This window comes from Microtus oregoni, unplaced genomic scaffold (genome assembly GCF_018167655.1).
Source record: "Microtus oregoni isolate MIOR12 unplaced genomic scaffold, Mior012 000171F_ref0000002, whole genome shotgun sequence".
Taxonomy (NCBI): domain Eukaryota; kingdom Metazoa; phylum Chordata; class Mammalia; order Rodentia; family Cricetidae; genus Microtus; species Microtus oregoni.
In genome coordinates this window covers 138111-155153 of record NW_024544827.1, presented here as the reverse complement: position 1 = coordinate 155153, position 17043 = coordinate 138111, and the positions used below count along the sequence as shown (strand labels likewise).

Sequence of the window (17043 nt, the reverse complement as noted above, 5' to 3'; positions counted from 1 at the left end):
CTGGCCTCAGCGGCCCCCACCTCTGGGAGCAGCGCCCCCGCACCCTTCCGGCCCGGGGCTGCAGTACCGTCCCCGGCCGGCAGAGGCGCTGCGGGGCGGCGCCAGCGCGTTCCCACAGGTCGCGGCGGAGGCTGCGCCCCCTCCCCTGCCCGCTTCCTGGTCCTCGGGGTGTGAGGGCCGCAGCCTGGGACTCCAGACCCAGGGGCTGCGGGTGTCCTCGGCGGCCGCCTCAGCGTCCGCGGCGACGTCACGGTCCTCGCGGCCTCGCAGCCAGCGCTCGGGCCGGCCGCCTAATGCCCGTGGACGCGCATCTCCTCCCCGAGTTCCTGCTTCCCGGGCCAGCCAAAGCCGCAGGTGAGAACGTCCGCGGTAGAGGTGGCACCCAGGGCCTGCGGGTCTCAGAGGGCCCCTGGCCTCCTTCTCTCCTCCTTGCCCAGGAAACCCCGCGGGGGCGCCGGCAGCGGGGACGCTAAGTGCTGCCCGGAGCCCCAAGAGCATTTCTTCTGAGGCACGTAGCCCCCCCTCCCCCGCCCAGGTGCTTCTGCGAGCTCCTTTGTGGACCCCCCAAGCCCCTAGGGGATCCCCCGCCGAGCACCCCGCGGGCCCCACCACCCCTGGCGCGCATGCCCAGAGCCCTGGGAGCTAGAAAGTAGCTGAGCTGCTGGCGCAGTACCTGCTGGCTAAGAACGCGAAGACTGTGTGGATCAAAAGGGCAGACATGCTGAAGTGTGTCATCCTAAAGGTGCAGGAGCTTCTTCCCCGAGATTTTCAAGAGAACCTCTGACCTCCCCGAGTTAGTCTTTGGGTCTAGGTGAAGGAACTTGGCCCTCCAGAGCACGCCTATGTCCCTAACAGGAAAAAAAAAAAAAATCAGCCTGCCCTGCCTTGGGGGCCTGACAGGCGACCAGACCAGGGCAAGCACGCCAAAGACTGGGCTTTCTGCTGAGTATCCCGGACTTGATCTTCGTGCAGGCCAGCTGTGTCCCAGAGGAGGTGTTCGGGGAGGTGTGGAGGGTGCTGGAGGTATGCTCGCCTAAAAAGCATCCCGTCCTTGGGGAGCCGTCACCAAAGGGAATGGCCAGAGCTTGTGTGCAGCACAAGTTTGTGGTGCACGAGTAGGTGCCCTCCAGCAGTCCAGTGCTGTCTCTCAGTATTCTTGTGGGGCCCTCCAAGGAAACAAGACAGATGGAAGGCCAGGAGTTTGTGGCCCAAGTGAATGACACCCGGCCCAGAGCCTTGGCTGTGGCAGTAAATGAGGCCTTGAAAGAAGAGGAGGAAGTGCCCAGTGCTCACAGTGCGGTGGCCGAGAAGCAGCTGCTGGTGATGATGTGACAGGTGCGAGAGTTAGTGCGAGTTCCAGTTCCAGGGCCCCTGCCGTGGCTGAAGCAAGCAAGCATCAGCACCAGTGCCAGGGCAAGTGCCAGGGCCAGGGCTAGAGCCATGCCGGAGTGATGGACAGTGCAGGGGCCAGTCACCATCTCAGGTCGGAGTCTGGGCTTCTGCCGCCACCAGGGATGGCTGAGGCTTCCTTGCTTTTGTTGTGAGTAGTCAAAGGGGTGCTGGAGCAGTAGGCCCTGTGGCTCTGATTAGGAAGTGCAGGGCTAGAGCAGGGTGAGGAAGGACACATAGCATTCTGCTCCAGGGCTGTGCTTCCTGGTGACTTAGTGCCTAGTCTGCACATGGCAAGGTTGTGCTTTCTCTGTAGCTACCCTCTTTCTCATTGAGAAACAGTTGCGAAGCCTCAAGGCATGAGAACTAAGTGATGAAGGCTGAGGATGTGGCTGAGTGGTAGAAGACTTTCCTCAAATGGGCAAGGCTGTGGGTTTCATCCCCGCAGCCATAAGATAAGTCAAAAGTGCCTCGATATGTACATGTCAGATCAGAGTGGAAGCAAAGGCATAGTAAAACATTTCCCAAAGCCTTGCTTTTCTAGACGTATGATTAAGTATGAGCGTCCACGGTTATGCTTGGCATACATCCAGGGTTTCTTTGTTCCTTATTTACGGGAGATTTCTTTGTTTATACAAAACAATTGTGACACTGTCATTTTATGTCTGAAACATCCTGGGGTCGAGTCAGTAGCTCCTTGAGATGCTGACGGAAGTCGTAACGCTGTGATTCCCCCTCCAGATATTCAGAGGTAAAACACAAATGTGGCCAACACCTGGCACAGCAGAACCAGCTAATGTTTACTTGTATTCACCTAGAGCTCTGGAATGTAGGGGAAAATAAAATTGAACTAGACACCTTGCTCATGGACTCATTTATTTAACCCGTGTCCTAGTGACCATTATGTGAGGCACTGTGTTGGGCACTGGAAGAGCAAGGCAGCAGACTCAGGCTCTGCCCCACATCTGAGAGTCTAGTTGGGGCTCTCAGTGTAAATAATTGAGGTAGATGCGGCAGGCAGGCTTGACCGGGGTGGTCAGGGAGCCCAGAGGACAGGCATCTGGGAGGCAGCAGGCTTCATTGGCATTAGGTAACGGCCCCCAAGAGAGGCAGCACTAGAGATGTAAAAACTGCCAGTGACCCCCTGTCGGGATGTTGTGGACAACTGGTGGACTCCCTGCTTCCGTGGAACTGGAAGGCTAGAATTAGAGGATACTGGAGGGATGGTGAGAGGGCAAGAACACGTGTGCAGGAGACACACTCTCGAGTTGTGGCCGAGAGAGGAGATAAATGAGGATCAACTGGGACTAGACACTCTTGACTTGGGGTTTGCCAGAGGGAAGGCCCACCAGCAGCAGCTGTGGTCCGTGCTCTGGACTCTGGCTCACGTGCAGCTCATTCCCTGCACACTCTGGGTCCTTGACCCGTCCTTTCCAATGAGTGGCAGGAAAGGAGCTGTAGTAGTGGGAGCGGAGGGGCTGCTTCCCGCCACCCGGCTAGCTTTACCCGAAATAATTACACAGAAACTGTATTCTTTTAAACACTGCTTGGCCCATTAGTTTTAACGTCTTATTGGCTAGCTCTTACATATTGATCTAACCCATTTCTAATATTCTGTGTAGCCCACGAGGTGGCTTACCAGGAAAGATCTTAACCTGAGTCTATCTGGAGTGGGAGAATCATGGCGACTGCTTGACTCGGCTTCTTTCTCCCAGCATTCTATTCTGTCTACTCCGCCTACCTAATTTCTGTCCTATCAGGGCCAAGGCAGTTTCTTTATTAATTAACCAATGAAAGCAACACATAGAAAGTAACACTTACATCAAGGAGCAAGTGCTTCTTCACCAGAACAGAGAGTGTCCCCTGAGGCAAGGGCACAAAGCAGAGGTTGTCTCCTGAGGCCTGGGAGAGCCAGTGTGTTATGAGGGCAGTGGTAGGATTACAGTGAGGTTCCATAAGTTGGAAAAGAAAAAGGCTTGTGTGGGGGCAGCTGTAAAGCTTTCTGTTGGTGTTGTGGACCACTGTTGACAGAAATGAGAGAGAACTATGTCTTAGCAGAGCCAGCATAAGCCTTGGTGGCCAGACCGCAGCACCAATCCAATCTGGTTGGGCTACAGAGGTTTTCATGAATAGAGAGGGATCTGATGAAAGTGTAGCTCTACCCAAAGTTGATGGCCTGTATATACAGCATGGCTTTTGAAGGACCCACATTTCCTGTGCTTTCTTAGGATAGCTTCTAGTGGATATCAGGAGCCTAGTAGCTGCCCTGTGAGTACTTTGACCCTTGCAGGCTGCTGGTCACATTTCATTTATGTGCTGGTGCCCCTTTAGAAACTTCTTGTCCTCTAGACACAAACCCCATGGAATCTAGTAGCAGCAATCTTGGGGCCTCCAATGAGATATGTGGGGTCCAGAGAGCACTGGATCTAAAGCCCCTCATTGGTTCATTCCTGTGAAGGAAACAAGGAGAGGTATCTCCTGGGGGGTTGGGGGTGATGGTGCTATGGGAATCTGAGGTTGAAGTGGGGTGGGTGTTGTGGGAATGGTCTGTTTTTCTCTAGAATAGGGCTTTTGGGTGTGGATATGAGGATGTCAATCTAAACCTTGTCTTTGGGATGCCAAAAGGTTTCCTTTGCATCTGCAGCCTCACAGCTCATTGTCAGTGGTGAAGGCTGCATAGTGGATGCTGTACATTTTGTACTTCTTACAGTCAGTTTTTCTCAAATATAGCCATGGAGGATTCATTGTCTATAGCCCACAGTCCTAATAGGCACCTCAGCAAGCTCGGCTGTCCCATGAAAAGTCCTAAGGATGTGGTCCATTTCCATGCCTACATTGTAAATGACCTCTTCCCCTCCCCCAATCTCCAAATACCAAGGTCATCCCACCTAAATTAACTGTTCTCTTTTTTGGAAGAGGTGTATGAATAATATTGGTACAGAACTCAACAGATATATCAAGACTTATTTCCACCTAGATGCAAAAGAACATGAGAAAGCCTGATGTGGCAGAATGGAAAAGGGTGAGCCAACAGAAGAACAAGCAACCCCAGTGTTCTGCTCTCCCTTGAACAAGTGGAGACAATAATTTCACCATTTCTACAAGGCTGAGCCCACTCCAGGAGGAACTGTGAGTCCTGGTCTCCATTTACACAGAAAATAAAGTATTTTGAGGATCCCCCATGATGTCCAATTCCCTGTTGTTTCTGAAGTCCACAACATTGTTTCCCTAGTCTCTGATAACTGGTGTTGCAATTTGTTTTTAATTATTTTTATTTCATGTGCAGGGTTGTTTTTCACACATCTGTGCACCTTGTGGGTGCCTGGTGCCCAGAGAGGTCAAAGAGTGGGTCAGTTAGATCTCTTGGAACTAGAGTTATACTCAGGTGTGAGCCATGATGTGGGTGGTGGGAATCGAACCCAGGTCCTCTACAACAGCAGCAGGGCCTCAATTACTGAGCCATATCTCCAGCTCAGCTGTTGCCATTTCTAACATGGTCTCCTCCATGTTGGATCAATGGTTCAGCTATGCTCCATCTTCCACTGACGTCTTGTCCTGAGGAAACTATGTTTTGTTATCTTTCAAGATCACCAAGGAAATGCAAGAAAGGCCCACATAGGACAAACCATGTGTAGTTAGAGAAAAGGCTGTCCCTTGGAGGGCGACTGTTTTGATAGGCAGGGGGTTGTCTGGGAACTGTTTGTGAGCATGGAAGTCTAAAGCCCTTTTGCAGGATCCAGGGAGTGTTTCTACAAGTTACTTGCTCCCCATTATGCAACCTCCACCATGTAGCTTTCCCCAAACTGACTCGTCCACTACCCATTCATAAATGAGGCAAAGTATTTCTCCATATGAGGATATTTTGCAGTGAAAGGGGGGCAGAGACATGCTATTCCCTCCTCTGTAGTGGGGAGCGGCGGGCTACGTTCCTGGCACCCGACCGCCTGCACGGCTAGCTTTATACCCAAAATAATTTCACGGAAACTGTATTCTTTTAAACACTGCCTGACCCATTAGTTCCAGCCTCTTATTGGCTAGCTCTTACATATTGATCTAACCCATTTCTAATATTCTGTGTAGCACCACGAGCTGCCTTACCAGGAAAGAACTTAACCTGCATCTGTCTGGAGTGGGAGAATCATGGCAACTGCCTGACTAGGCTTCTTCCTCCCAGCCTTCTGTTCTGTTTACTCCGCCTACCTAATTTTCTGTCCTATCAGGCCAAGCAGTTTTCTTTATTGAAAATAAATGAAAGCAACAGATAAGATACAAGACCCACCTCCATCATTTCCCCCTTTTCTGTTTAAACAAAAAAAGAAAGGCTTTAACTTTAACATAGTAAATTACATATAGCAAAACAGTTATCAAGTAAGAATTACAGTTACAATATTTATATCTACTTTATCTTTTATCATAACTAAGGAAAACTATAACTATCTATTTATTCTTCAACTCCATCAAAGACTCCAGAAGGATATAGTATTACCTAAGCAAACAAGAAATCCAAACTCTAGAAATGACAGAGACATCTCGCTACCTGAACAGTCATCCAAAGTTCCTCTCTACTGTTGGGGCATCCATCTTCAGCCTTCAGGCCCATAGTATCCAGCAGACATTTCCATGAAGCAGGAAATTTCAAAGGCAGTTCAGTCACTATCTGCTGTGTCCTGCAGAATGTCTTGCAGACTCTTTCATGAGTCAGGAACCCCAAAGGACCATCTCACCTTTAGGCAAGTTCAGCAGTCCTCTCTCTGCAGGTTCTTTGTGTCCAGTTCATGCATCAGTCCAGGCAAGAGCAGTTTCTTGCCCAAATGCCTAAACAAACTCCATAAGGAGCCTCTTCAATGCCCATCTTCCTCTTGAAGTAGATTGGTGCTGCCAGAAGCAGACATGTCTCATTGTCATGAAAAGCCCTAAGTTATTAAAACATTTAAATGCCATATTCTGCAGTCTTTGAAAGATATGAAGAATGTCTATCTAACTGAAATATATCTCTATATATCTAGAAAATCTAACTAACATGACTACAAGCTTGACTATTATTGATGATTATCCATTAAAAACCTATATTTCATAATTATACATTACATTTTAAATGAACTATACAATCACAATACCTTAATCAAGATCAGAAATACATATACATATAACAAAATTGACCTTAAAATCCATACCAATGAAAATTATTCATATCTATATCATACCATCCTTTAAATGTAAAAAAAACATTTATAAACAATATTTGGGAATATGGACGTAGTTATTTCTCTCCAAACTGATTCCTGCTGAATGTGGGCGCTGTTATTTAGGTCTTTCACAGTATAACCTGTCTGCTAGGTTCATCTCAGTCTGCAGTTGAGCAAAGTAATTTTTTCAGGGTGTTCACAGCAACCTTTCAGGAGGGTGTGGTTTATCATTCCATATTGGGATAGACACAATCCACAGGGTCTCATCCTCTGTGAAAACAAAAGAAGACCCTTTTCAAAGCATCATATCCTTAGACCCAAATTCTGAAGTCATACCCTCATGATATCCGTTCTGGTTCCACTTGGCAGCCCATATAATGAAATGTCTCTCTGTGCTTAGCTCCTTCACAGTCAAATATTTTAAAGAAAACACAATGTACATAATCCAGACTCTCTGTGAATTTTCCATTTTTACGTGGTTTATTTTTCTTTATTTCTTTTAATCTATAACTATCTGTACTCTGTCTCTTTCAAGACTTTACCCTTTTTTTAAGGGCATTAACTTTATTCTCTCTCTCTCTTTTTTTTCTCTCTCTCAAGCCTACATACACTCATCTAACATTGTGATCCATTTAGTGGTCTGAATCTGTCCTATTGTGAATCTGTATATTTTTTTTTTTACTATCCAGGAGCAGTTCTTAAAATGTTAAGTACTTCTTAAAAACTTAAGTTGCGCCATGTAGATGTAATACCGTAATAGGTAGAGCCTGTTTCCTGCCCAGTCTAAACCTTAACTGCGTTGTTATTATGGTAATTACAGCAGTTCCTGCCCAAGACCAGCACAGTTCAGCATGGCAGAGCTGAGCCACTCCTACCTTAGAGCCATTTGGTGCCCCTGAACCACACACAGTTCCAGGCACACAGCAGTCCACATTGCCATCAAGCAAGCCGTAGCACTTTATTCCAAATGCTCCATTCAAAGACTCTGTCTCCCCTAGGAGCCAGACAGAGATTGCAATGGTGGCACAGCCCAGAAAGCCGGCATTTTAAAACAACCAGTTTTTTTCCTGCTGCTGAGTCAGGGCAATTTCTTTGTGGCAAGCCACCCACAAACACCCAAAAGCTGTGTTAAACTCTCTCTCCTTTCTTTTTTAAAGCCCTCTCAGGTTTTTAAGTGTATTTAGTCCATCACGTTGGGTGCCACTCTGTAGTGGGGAGCGGCGGGCTATGTTCCTGGCACCCGACCGCCTGCACGGCTAGCTTTATACCCGAAATAATTACACGGAAACTGTATTCTTTTAAACACTGCCTGGCCCATTAGTTCCAGCCTCTTATTGGCTAGCTCTTACATATTGATAATATTCTCTAATAGTCTGTGTAGCACCACGAGCTGGCTTACCAGGAAAGAACTTAACCTGCATCTGTCTGGAGTGGGAGAATCATGGCGACTGCCTGACTCGGCTTCTTCCTCCCAGCCTTCTGTTCTGTTTACTCCGCCTACCTAATTTTCTGTCCTATCAGGCCAAGCAGTTTTCTTTATTAGTTAACCAATGAAAGCAACAGATAAGATTCAAGACCCACCTCCATCACGCCTCAAGGATTTTCAGTACATGCAAGTACCCCTTGGGGTCAGAGCTGAGAGCTGTGGGAAATTCACTGCACATTGAACAAGGACTCCACCACCACCTCCAAGCAGCAAGCATCATTGCCTCAAGAAGGTGAGTGGATGGCTCAGCTGGAGTAAGAAAGACACTAGTTCCTGCCATTCGCACCAACACTCCCGGGACATCCAGTCTGATACCCAAATCATCTCATCTGAGGTGGGTGTCAGTATGAAAGTGAAGGAAATGTCATGGAGGCAAAACATTGTAAAGCATGACGGCCTTTATTTCAACTGCACTGAACAAGATTCTCAGGAGGGCAAAGGCCTGGACAGCAGAAGGCCATGGCCCCGTTCTCGGACCTCAGTGGACTCAGCCTTTTTCTGTCTGGCGGCCTCTCCTGAGGAGGAAACAGAGAGACAAGTGGACCCTCAGAAGCCCTGTGGGAATGGAGAGGAGGGCTGGGGTGCTTTCTGAGGGAAAGGAAGGGAGTCATTGCAGCTTGCTGTGAGTGGTAAGAGGCAGGCTGACTCAGAGCCCTCACCTGAAGAACTTGGACACACGTGCCAGGGCTCTCTGGAACCGACCCTTCCAGGGTCTTCTCGGAGGAGCAGCCTTCCCGGTTCCTCTTGGGCCATTGGATGAGTTCTCCATGTTGTGAGCAAAGACATTACCTTCCTGGAAGTATTGTTATGGGTTTCTCACAGTCTGAAAAAGAGAGTTGAGACCTCATGTTTGCGGTCCCTCATGACTGTTGTCCATTACCCCATTCGGCTACTGGTTGGGGATGGAGAAGTGGGAGCCATGGCCTGACAAAACCCCAGTATCCCCAGAGGATGTTCCAGACCAGCCCCCTGGAGGATGTTCCAGAGCCCATGGACACGAAACTGACCTGCCCAGGCCGTGGAAAGAAGGGAATGAAGATCATCTTCCAGGAGTGTGTGTTCCAGCCACAGTGACTCCTAGGACTTCCTTGCACGAGAGTGTGTGATGGCAGCAGTGATCCTCTTCTCCAGGACTGACTTGGAGAGATCTGCTGAACTGCCTGCTTGGCCAAGTGTAAATGCTAAGCACTTCCTTTCACAGTGCCTGCCCACTCTGCCCCTCCCCATTGTTCCTCCCTGTTTCGGTTCTGGACATCCAGCACATCCAGTGGATACATTGCTGACATGTGACCTGTCCTGTTCCTGTTCTCCCACTCCCACCTCTCCAATGTTCCTACCTCCCTTCCGCTCCCATTGTCTCTTTCTCTGCTCCTTACACCCCCCTCCCTTCTCTTCCTCCTCAGGTGCTCTTGCCCTCTCTGTGTCTTTCTCTGTTTTCTCTCTGCCTCCCTCCCCCACAACAGGCTCAAGCCACATGCAGCTTCCTGAGCAGAGATGTACTAAGGGGCCTCACTCTGAGAAGAAAGCACACTGATATTTTAGCCATACCTCATTTGGGATGACAGCATTTGATCCTTATCATTTAGTGGACTCTCCGGGTCATGGTGTGCACTGCTCTGGTTTCTTGTCTTTCCTAAGTCCTTGGAAATGCTTTAGTGCCACTCAATCCGGGTGTTTCGTACCCGGCTTCAAGCAGGCAGTATCATCTTTCTCCCCTCTTGACCGGTTTTCCCACATTGAGTTGTGAAGCTTGTAGGGGAAATCATGACTGATGCTTATGATGAAGATGCGGCATTTGTGAGGAACGGATGGCTACTCCAGTGCCTTTCAGTTCCAACTAGAGGAGGAGAATGGAGAGTAGTCCCTTAGGCCTTTGAATAGCGCTGTGTAAAGCTGCTGCTGACCTTCAGCCATCACCTCTGTTCTGCCGTCTTTATGGGCATCACTCCAGAGTTCTAGGTGGACTCCAGGTGGGAGAGACATCATGAGAAGGAACTGGGGGTGGGGTTGCCGTGGAGCAGACACTGTAGGTGAAATTTGCCAGACCAAGTCTTTTTCCAGACAAGCCACCTCTGGTCCCTGAGGAGATGATTAGCAGCCCTGGAGATGTGCAAGCAGGTGTGCCTGCCGCTCCTCTGTTGTGCCCTGAAGAGTAGAGTCCCTGTGCACATCGGAGGTAAAGAGCCCACAGTTTTCATCTGTGCCTTTTCAGAATTTTCCCAAGCACCCCAATAGAAGCTTAGGAATTTCCAGGTACATTTTTGACCAAATCGCAGACCATCTTCCCCCTCCCCCAAGAAACGAATAGGTTTCTTGGTCCTCTCTCCTTTCCCCATCCATGCACTCAAATGGGTTTCCTCTCACAGTGCTCCATGGGAACTTGGAATTACTGGCATGTGAATCAATGAAGGACTGAAGCGATGCTTGTCATTTCTATTCATGCCCATCTGTGTGAATACAATATGGGGTTCGTATGTCATGATTAGATGTAAATAAAAATCTGGGTTTAATTCTCTGACCTCAATGGTGAGGACTAGAAACGAAGGCCTCATAATTATGCGTCATTTTTCCAACGTCCATATTCATGTAAGGAAAGTGAAGTGGCAAGCAGGGGCTTCTTCCAAACTCCTGCAAAGAGCCCTGTGCTGATAAGGAGAAGAACCACCTTTTGGTCCTGCATCCATAGTAGAACTCCTGGTTTCCTTGCCTGCACTGGGTGCCATCCTCAGCCTCCACCTGGGGGCAGAACGAGACATGAGAACTGTCTCAGGCAGAACCCCTGAGCCCATTATGATGCAGCCTCTGAGTGAGGTTTCCCAGGACTCAGGGCTCAATCCTAAGCTAAGGGCCCATGCCAAGATTTTGTCCCACTTTAGGACATGCCGAGAGTCTGGTTGGGAGATTCGGAAATCTGCAGTGATGTTCAAGGGGCTGACACATGTGGGTAGTGCTGTGGGTTCGCTTCCTTACCAGTACTGGAGTGTGGCAGTTACCTGCTTAGGCAGGACGAGGGTCAGTAGCATCTGGCCCTGTCTCAAGGCAATAATACATGTGTCCATCATTTGACAGCATGGATCAGTGTCAGTCTGGACTGAACTATGCCCCCTCACAATTTTGTTGTTGAAGTCCTGCCCCAGAGCTGACTGGATTTGGAGCCTTTAGTGTGGAATTAAGGAAGAAGTTATCCCTAGGTGGGAAGCTGACTTAAGTGGATTGAAGTCCTTATCTGAGGAGACAGCAGAGGACTTGCTCTATGTGTGCAGGAATCCTCATGGAGATGCCATGGGGTGACTTGCTGAGAAGAAGGCTAAGCATGAAACCCGACAGAAACCAAGCTGGGAAGCACTTTGATCTTGGACTGGACAGTCTGGAGGACCAAGAGAAAATAAATTTCCCTTGCTCTAATCATCTTGTCTCTGATAATTTCTTATGGCAGTTTATGAAGCAGAATGGTATGCCCATCTTTGGGTTTCTCTGAAAAATGAGTGTGGTGTTCATTTGGATAACAAGGCAGCTTACTCCTTGAAAAACTGGTGCTGCACGGGCATCAAGTTTTCCCTTTGACACCGCTTGGAAAACAAAAGCTGTCTTCATGTACCTGCGTTGAAGGGTACCGTAGGTCTTCAGGGAGTGGGAGCGGGTGGGAGGTGGTGGATCATGATAAAAGGAGTCTCCCATTGTGGGATTGATTCTCATCAATGAGTGATTACAGTCTGTCTGAAATTTTACTTATGTGAAACATGACATATGAGAAGAGAGTGGTTTTCATGGCAGCCTCAGCTTTATCACGTGCAGAGATAACCAAGGGAAGGAATAGGGATGAGAGAGAATGTTGAACTTTTCAGTTGGAGTGCTGTTACACAGAAGAGAGGTCAGTAGGATCCTGTCAGCCCTGAATCACACCTGGATAAATTACGGGTAATTATTTGTGGAAAGTACTACATGCAATGGTGGATCCCACTACAGCCTTGTGCCTCACAAGTAAATTCCCTGAGCCTCTTAAAGGTTGGAAGCCCTTTGCTTATCACCAGGGTAGCACATTCAGTTCCTAGGACACATTGCAATGTTTTAAATCTTGCTTGCTTACGTACACCAGGACTAGGAACAGTGTCAGATCAAAGAATAGTCCTGCCATGTACCTTCCACTGTCACCAGCCCTCTTACAACAAGCAGGTATGTATCTTCAAGAATTCTGCAAACATGCATTACATACATGCATGTGTCCACATGCATACACACAATTCTGTTTTTCTTGGTATAAAGTAGGCTCATACTTCAGAGTGTCAAACATTTGGTTTTTATCATTTTTTTCAGGACTAGGTGAATTTACCTGTCATCTCATGGAACACCATCACATGGTGTTCATAACATGCAATGTACTGCCTTGTTTATGTCCAGATGTAAGGACCTTGACCTGGCTCTTTACAGATTTCAGCTTTTCAAGTGATTCTTAAGTACACTTGTTCCAGAGTCTATTTCTCTGGAGGAGAAACAGGGACACAGAAAATGAAGGCCACACTAAACATACATTTAAAGAACCTTGGGTGAGTGTATTTCCAAGGAGGAGTTGTGAATCTGTAAGCCCAGGGTGGTGTTCACTGTCTTCAGCCTTAAACTTTGCTACTTTGGTGGGTGACATATTGAGAGGTATTGAGAAAATGTCTTTTAGATAGAAATTGAGGTCCCAGGGTGGGTGGGTCATCCCAGGCAGGCAGTACTAAGAGGTGGCCTCCAGGACCTGTGCCGGGGTCAGATCAGGAAAGTCACAAGGACAGCAGACAGGAATGGAGGAAGATCAGGGACCATGGGGTTGCTGGCTGTCAGGAAACTCTCCAGGCTTGGTGTTTGTCATTGAGTCAGGGATGTTTTCTAGAGGAGTAGCTTTCTGGTATGTGTGAAGACTTGGCTTCAGTGGGGAAGGAGGAGGAAGAACAGCTCTGGAGGGACAAGACCAGGCAGTTGCAGTGAGTTTGACCCTGAAGATAGGCAGCTGCCTTTTCCTCCATGGTATGTTTGCAGGATTTAAACAGGGCTACCAGGAGGCAGCAGGGTACATCTTCATGTCTCATACAGACTCTGGTACTATGGATGCTCAAAATGATAGAGCTTGATCAACAATTGGACTGACCCATTGTTCAGCCCTTGAGATACTTGCAGGGCATATCAGGAATGGTCTGTAGTCTGTGGGGTCTGTCTTGTGACTTCAGGGGTGATGATTTCTAAGGACCTGGTCTGTCAGATACTACTCAGTCCACCCACACTGTAGCTCTGAGCTTTGAAAATTGACCATCTTGGTTATGATGGGAGGAGCAGGTCAGGAAGATAAATAGCATCTTAGCCTATGGACTCATGCAGGAGGGATCATCAGAGACAGACCTTCATGAGAGCAATAACCTTAGGAACCTTGCAGCTGGGCTGCAGTGTCCGAGTCCCCTGGGCTTTGGGATCAGAGAATGTGCAGGTATTCAGGATTTCAGAGAGCTCTCAATGAAAGGTTTCACTGTAGATGTGATACTGAATGTCAGCTCTGGAAACTGTACCACCTTGTTGAAGGTCACAGAGAGATGTGGTATCACAGGCAAGAGAGTCAAATGAGAACACCATGAGTGTGAATAGTGGTGACACATGAATCATGCCTCCTAGCAACTCACAGGGTCCAGAAACCAAGGGACTGTGAAAGGTCCCTCATGAAAAGGAGAGTTCAGGAGGGTGTTTTTAGCATGGTATGGCACCAAAATCAGCGGCTTTCTGTCAAGTCAGCCAGGACTGTGCTAGTATAGGTGGGACATCTGGCTCTGGGGAATTGGAAGTGGGGATTCTGGAACTCTTTCTGTGAGCTGGGCAGGGATAAAGTGATGAGGACTGCTTATTATGAAGCTCTACTCCATTAAGACCGTAGCTGCCTACTGGGATTTTGCTTAGTCCAGTGACACCTCCTCCTTAGCCATATATGGGTAAGGTGTGGTCCCCTTCCTTTAAAGGTCCTCTTTCCTGCAGTGTCCTCAGGGCTGAAAGGCGCAGGAAGCTTCAGAACCTCAACTCTTGGGCCTGTGTTAATTTGGTTATCCAAGATTCATTTCTCGAATGCCCAAAATCCGCATAGAAATTGCCTCTCCACCAGCACACACTGTCCAACATCTACTCTGTGGGTGTCTGGGCTTCGAGTTGGGGGCAGCAAATGGGAGAGTATGCGTTAATGTTCCAGAGCAGTATCTAGGAGCCGCACAATTTAGTGGATACATAATTACCATCTCATTTGGTCAGTACAAGGTGCCCTAAGACAGGGACTGCTTGTTCCGAAATCAGCAAGACAAAGCTCTTCCCTAGAGTGGAGTCTGAATATGGCAATTATGGCAGTGTTCCTAACAGAAGCCACACATCAGTGGGCAACAGCTACAGCTGTACAAAGAGTATGTTATGTGTGATTGGGCGTGTGCACTCCTGCATGCACTCACAAGCAGAGCAGAAACAGTAAATGTCTGCATATCTGGAGTGCTGTGGGAAGAAAGAAGGGGGTGGGAGGGGAATTGGGAAGGACTAGGAAAACAGACACGAATGGAAAGGGAGGGCAGAAGACAGGCGTCCAGGGGGAGATAGAGAAACATTTGCTCTCTGCATCAGCATCATGGGCTCATTCTGCTTTTGATAAGGCTCCTCCAACCACCCGGAATTGCTTGCAAATGTATCCACTCTGATCTGCCCCCTGTCCAGAGAACAATTGCTTTTGTGCTATGTGCTGGGAAGATTAGCCTGCAGCTACTTGTGAGCATTGCAGACCCAGAAAGCAAATGAAAGTCCTGTAGGGAAAGGGTGTGTCTAGAGGGAACTATAAGTCCAAGGCCCACAGGGCGAGGAGAATTGGAAGATCTCTGTGTCCATTGAAGGCAAACTAGAGACCCTTGTGTAGATTCCCAAGGGTAGATTGATGGTGTGTGGAGTGAGAGGTAAAGTCTCTTATAGAATCCTTTCATTTGGAAATGCCTGATGGAAGAGAAGCCTCCACAGGCTGGTAAGGAATGTATCCAGCCATGTAGATGTTGGGCTTTCTTAATGAACCATCTGAGGGTCATGACAGAAAGGCTAAATCAATGCACACCTGAGTGGCTGCCCAAGTGGCAGTGCACAGATCATATCCTCTGTGACCTGGTGGAGCCAGAAGGAGTCATATAGTCATGACATTGATAGTACTTAATCCATTCACCGGCCTGGCCTCAGAAAAGGACAGAGTTCCCAGCTCATATGGAAACCACGACAAGAAGCAGAGTTGTGGGTTCAGGTCAAGAAGATGCCAAATACATCCTTAGATAGTTCAATTGTGTGGATTTCAACCGGTCTTGCCAGGTGGTGTCAGTCAAGTTCATGGAAGAACTGACCCAGTCCAGAGCATCACATGACCTCTTCAAAGTCACAGAGATGACTCAGACCAAACCTGGGACTTGACCCTGAGTCTGACTGAGAGGTGTGCACATCCTGTGTCCACTGAGCCACATGAAACTCTCCCAGTCTGACTCAGGCCCTCTGTCACTTGCCCACAGTCCCAGCACTCGGGTAGTCCTGTTATCTTCAGCATTAGTGACTGACATGTAGTCCATCTAACAAAATATACCAGCATTACAGAATAGTTATTCTCCCAGCTTTTCTTTGGTTGGGGAATCTGCATGACTTGTCTAGGTCCTCCACTTTTCACCCTTTCTGACACCTACTTGTAATCAAGGTGTCAGATGCCCACGGACTGTGATCTCATAGGTGGACTGAAGGTGAGCCAGGTGTTGACAGGATCCAGTTCCTAATGCTCTGCAGCATGAGGGCCTTAGCCTGTTTCTGTCTGATAGAGGTATGATTGCCACCAACTCATTGTAAGCTGTTCATCTCCACAGGGACATGTGCAGTTAGTACTGGAGGGAGGAAGTTTGCCTGCTAGGGGAGGCTTAGTCTTGTGACAGCCTGCCCTTGGGCAGCAATGACTTACTACTATAGTTTCCAAATGCTGCTGGATACAAGCATGGCGTTGGGTTGGGCCCATTTCATTAGGACCAACGTTCCTGGAAGGAGGTTGTCACTGAGGGCTGTGCTAGAAGTGTGCTTACCACACGTTTCTGCACTACATGGAATATGCAGTAATGAAAGGTGGTAGGGGGACCTGTTCAAAGAAGGAAGGAAGGGATTAAATGTAGATCTGAGAACACTGAATGCATTCCTAATATGTAAGGGGCAATTCCAGGGAAAGCAAGCAGCATTGAGAGCAACACAAAATTAGGTAACTTGTGAGGTTCCCATGTCATTTTCTGTGTTTCTTTTTGAGGAGTTGAGGTGTTGTCGTGAAAAGTATTCTAAAAATGGAAACCATAAGACCAAGTGGAGGTCCCATGGCCACTGCACACTTCATTATAGAGCCTAGTGCATCATGGCGAGGGCAATCCCATCAGCCCAACAGATTCATTTGGCATGATTCCCAGTACCCAGTGAGCCAGAATCCAAATCAGAGCCTTCGCCAAGATCCAACCAGTTTTTGTGCCAGTAGTGTGGATTTTTTTCACACCGAGACGCAGAGGGAGATCACGCTGTGTTGTAATTTTACTGAATTCTCTTCCAAAGCAGAAATAGATGGGGTGACACATTGTGAGATAAACAACCAGACGTGATGAATGATGGAACTCTGTTGGGTGAGTTCATTGTTGTCAGAATATAAGTTATCACTCCCCTCTAAGCCCTACATGTGGTTTGTGGTTTCTGGGACATTGTGGCTCCTTTTGACCCAGCTCCACGGCCTTCGGCCCACAGCCTTCTTGTTCAGCACTAGAGATGTCACTCAGTCCCTTATGGAGACAACCACTCTCGATAAAATATTTGATATTTGGTTTCCTTTATGTCTCAGAGTCACATACTGTCACCTTCACCAAAACACGCAAACCATATACTGAGGAGATGATAGGAGGACCAAAAATATTATAAAGCCAGATCACAGAAGTGTGCTTAGCAGTT

At 48.0% G+C, this 17043-nt stretch overlaps 1 protein-coding gene across 5 annotated transcripts in view; it reads left to right on the top strand.

Moving 5' to 3' along the window:
- The first annotated feature begins 218 nt into the window (after positions 1–218).
- Positions 219–17043, top strand: part of LOC121445278 (doublesex- and mab-3-related transcription factor C1-like) — a 35036-nt gene continuing 18211 nt past the window's right edge. For 3 of the 5 annotated variants that reach the window (XM_041647322.1, XM_041647320.1, XM_041647318.1), the window contains exons 1-2: positions 219–354; positions 4367–4518. The gene's annotated coding sequence lies outside the window, so the exon portion shown is untranslated. The remainder of the gene's footprint in view (positions 355–4366; positions 4519–17043) is intronic. The other 2 variants (XM_041647321.1, XM_041647319.1) reach the window with 1 other exon arrangement.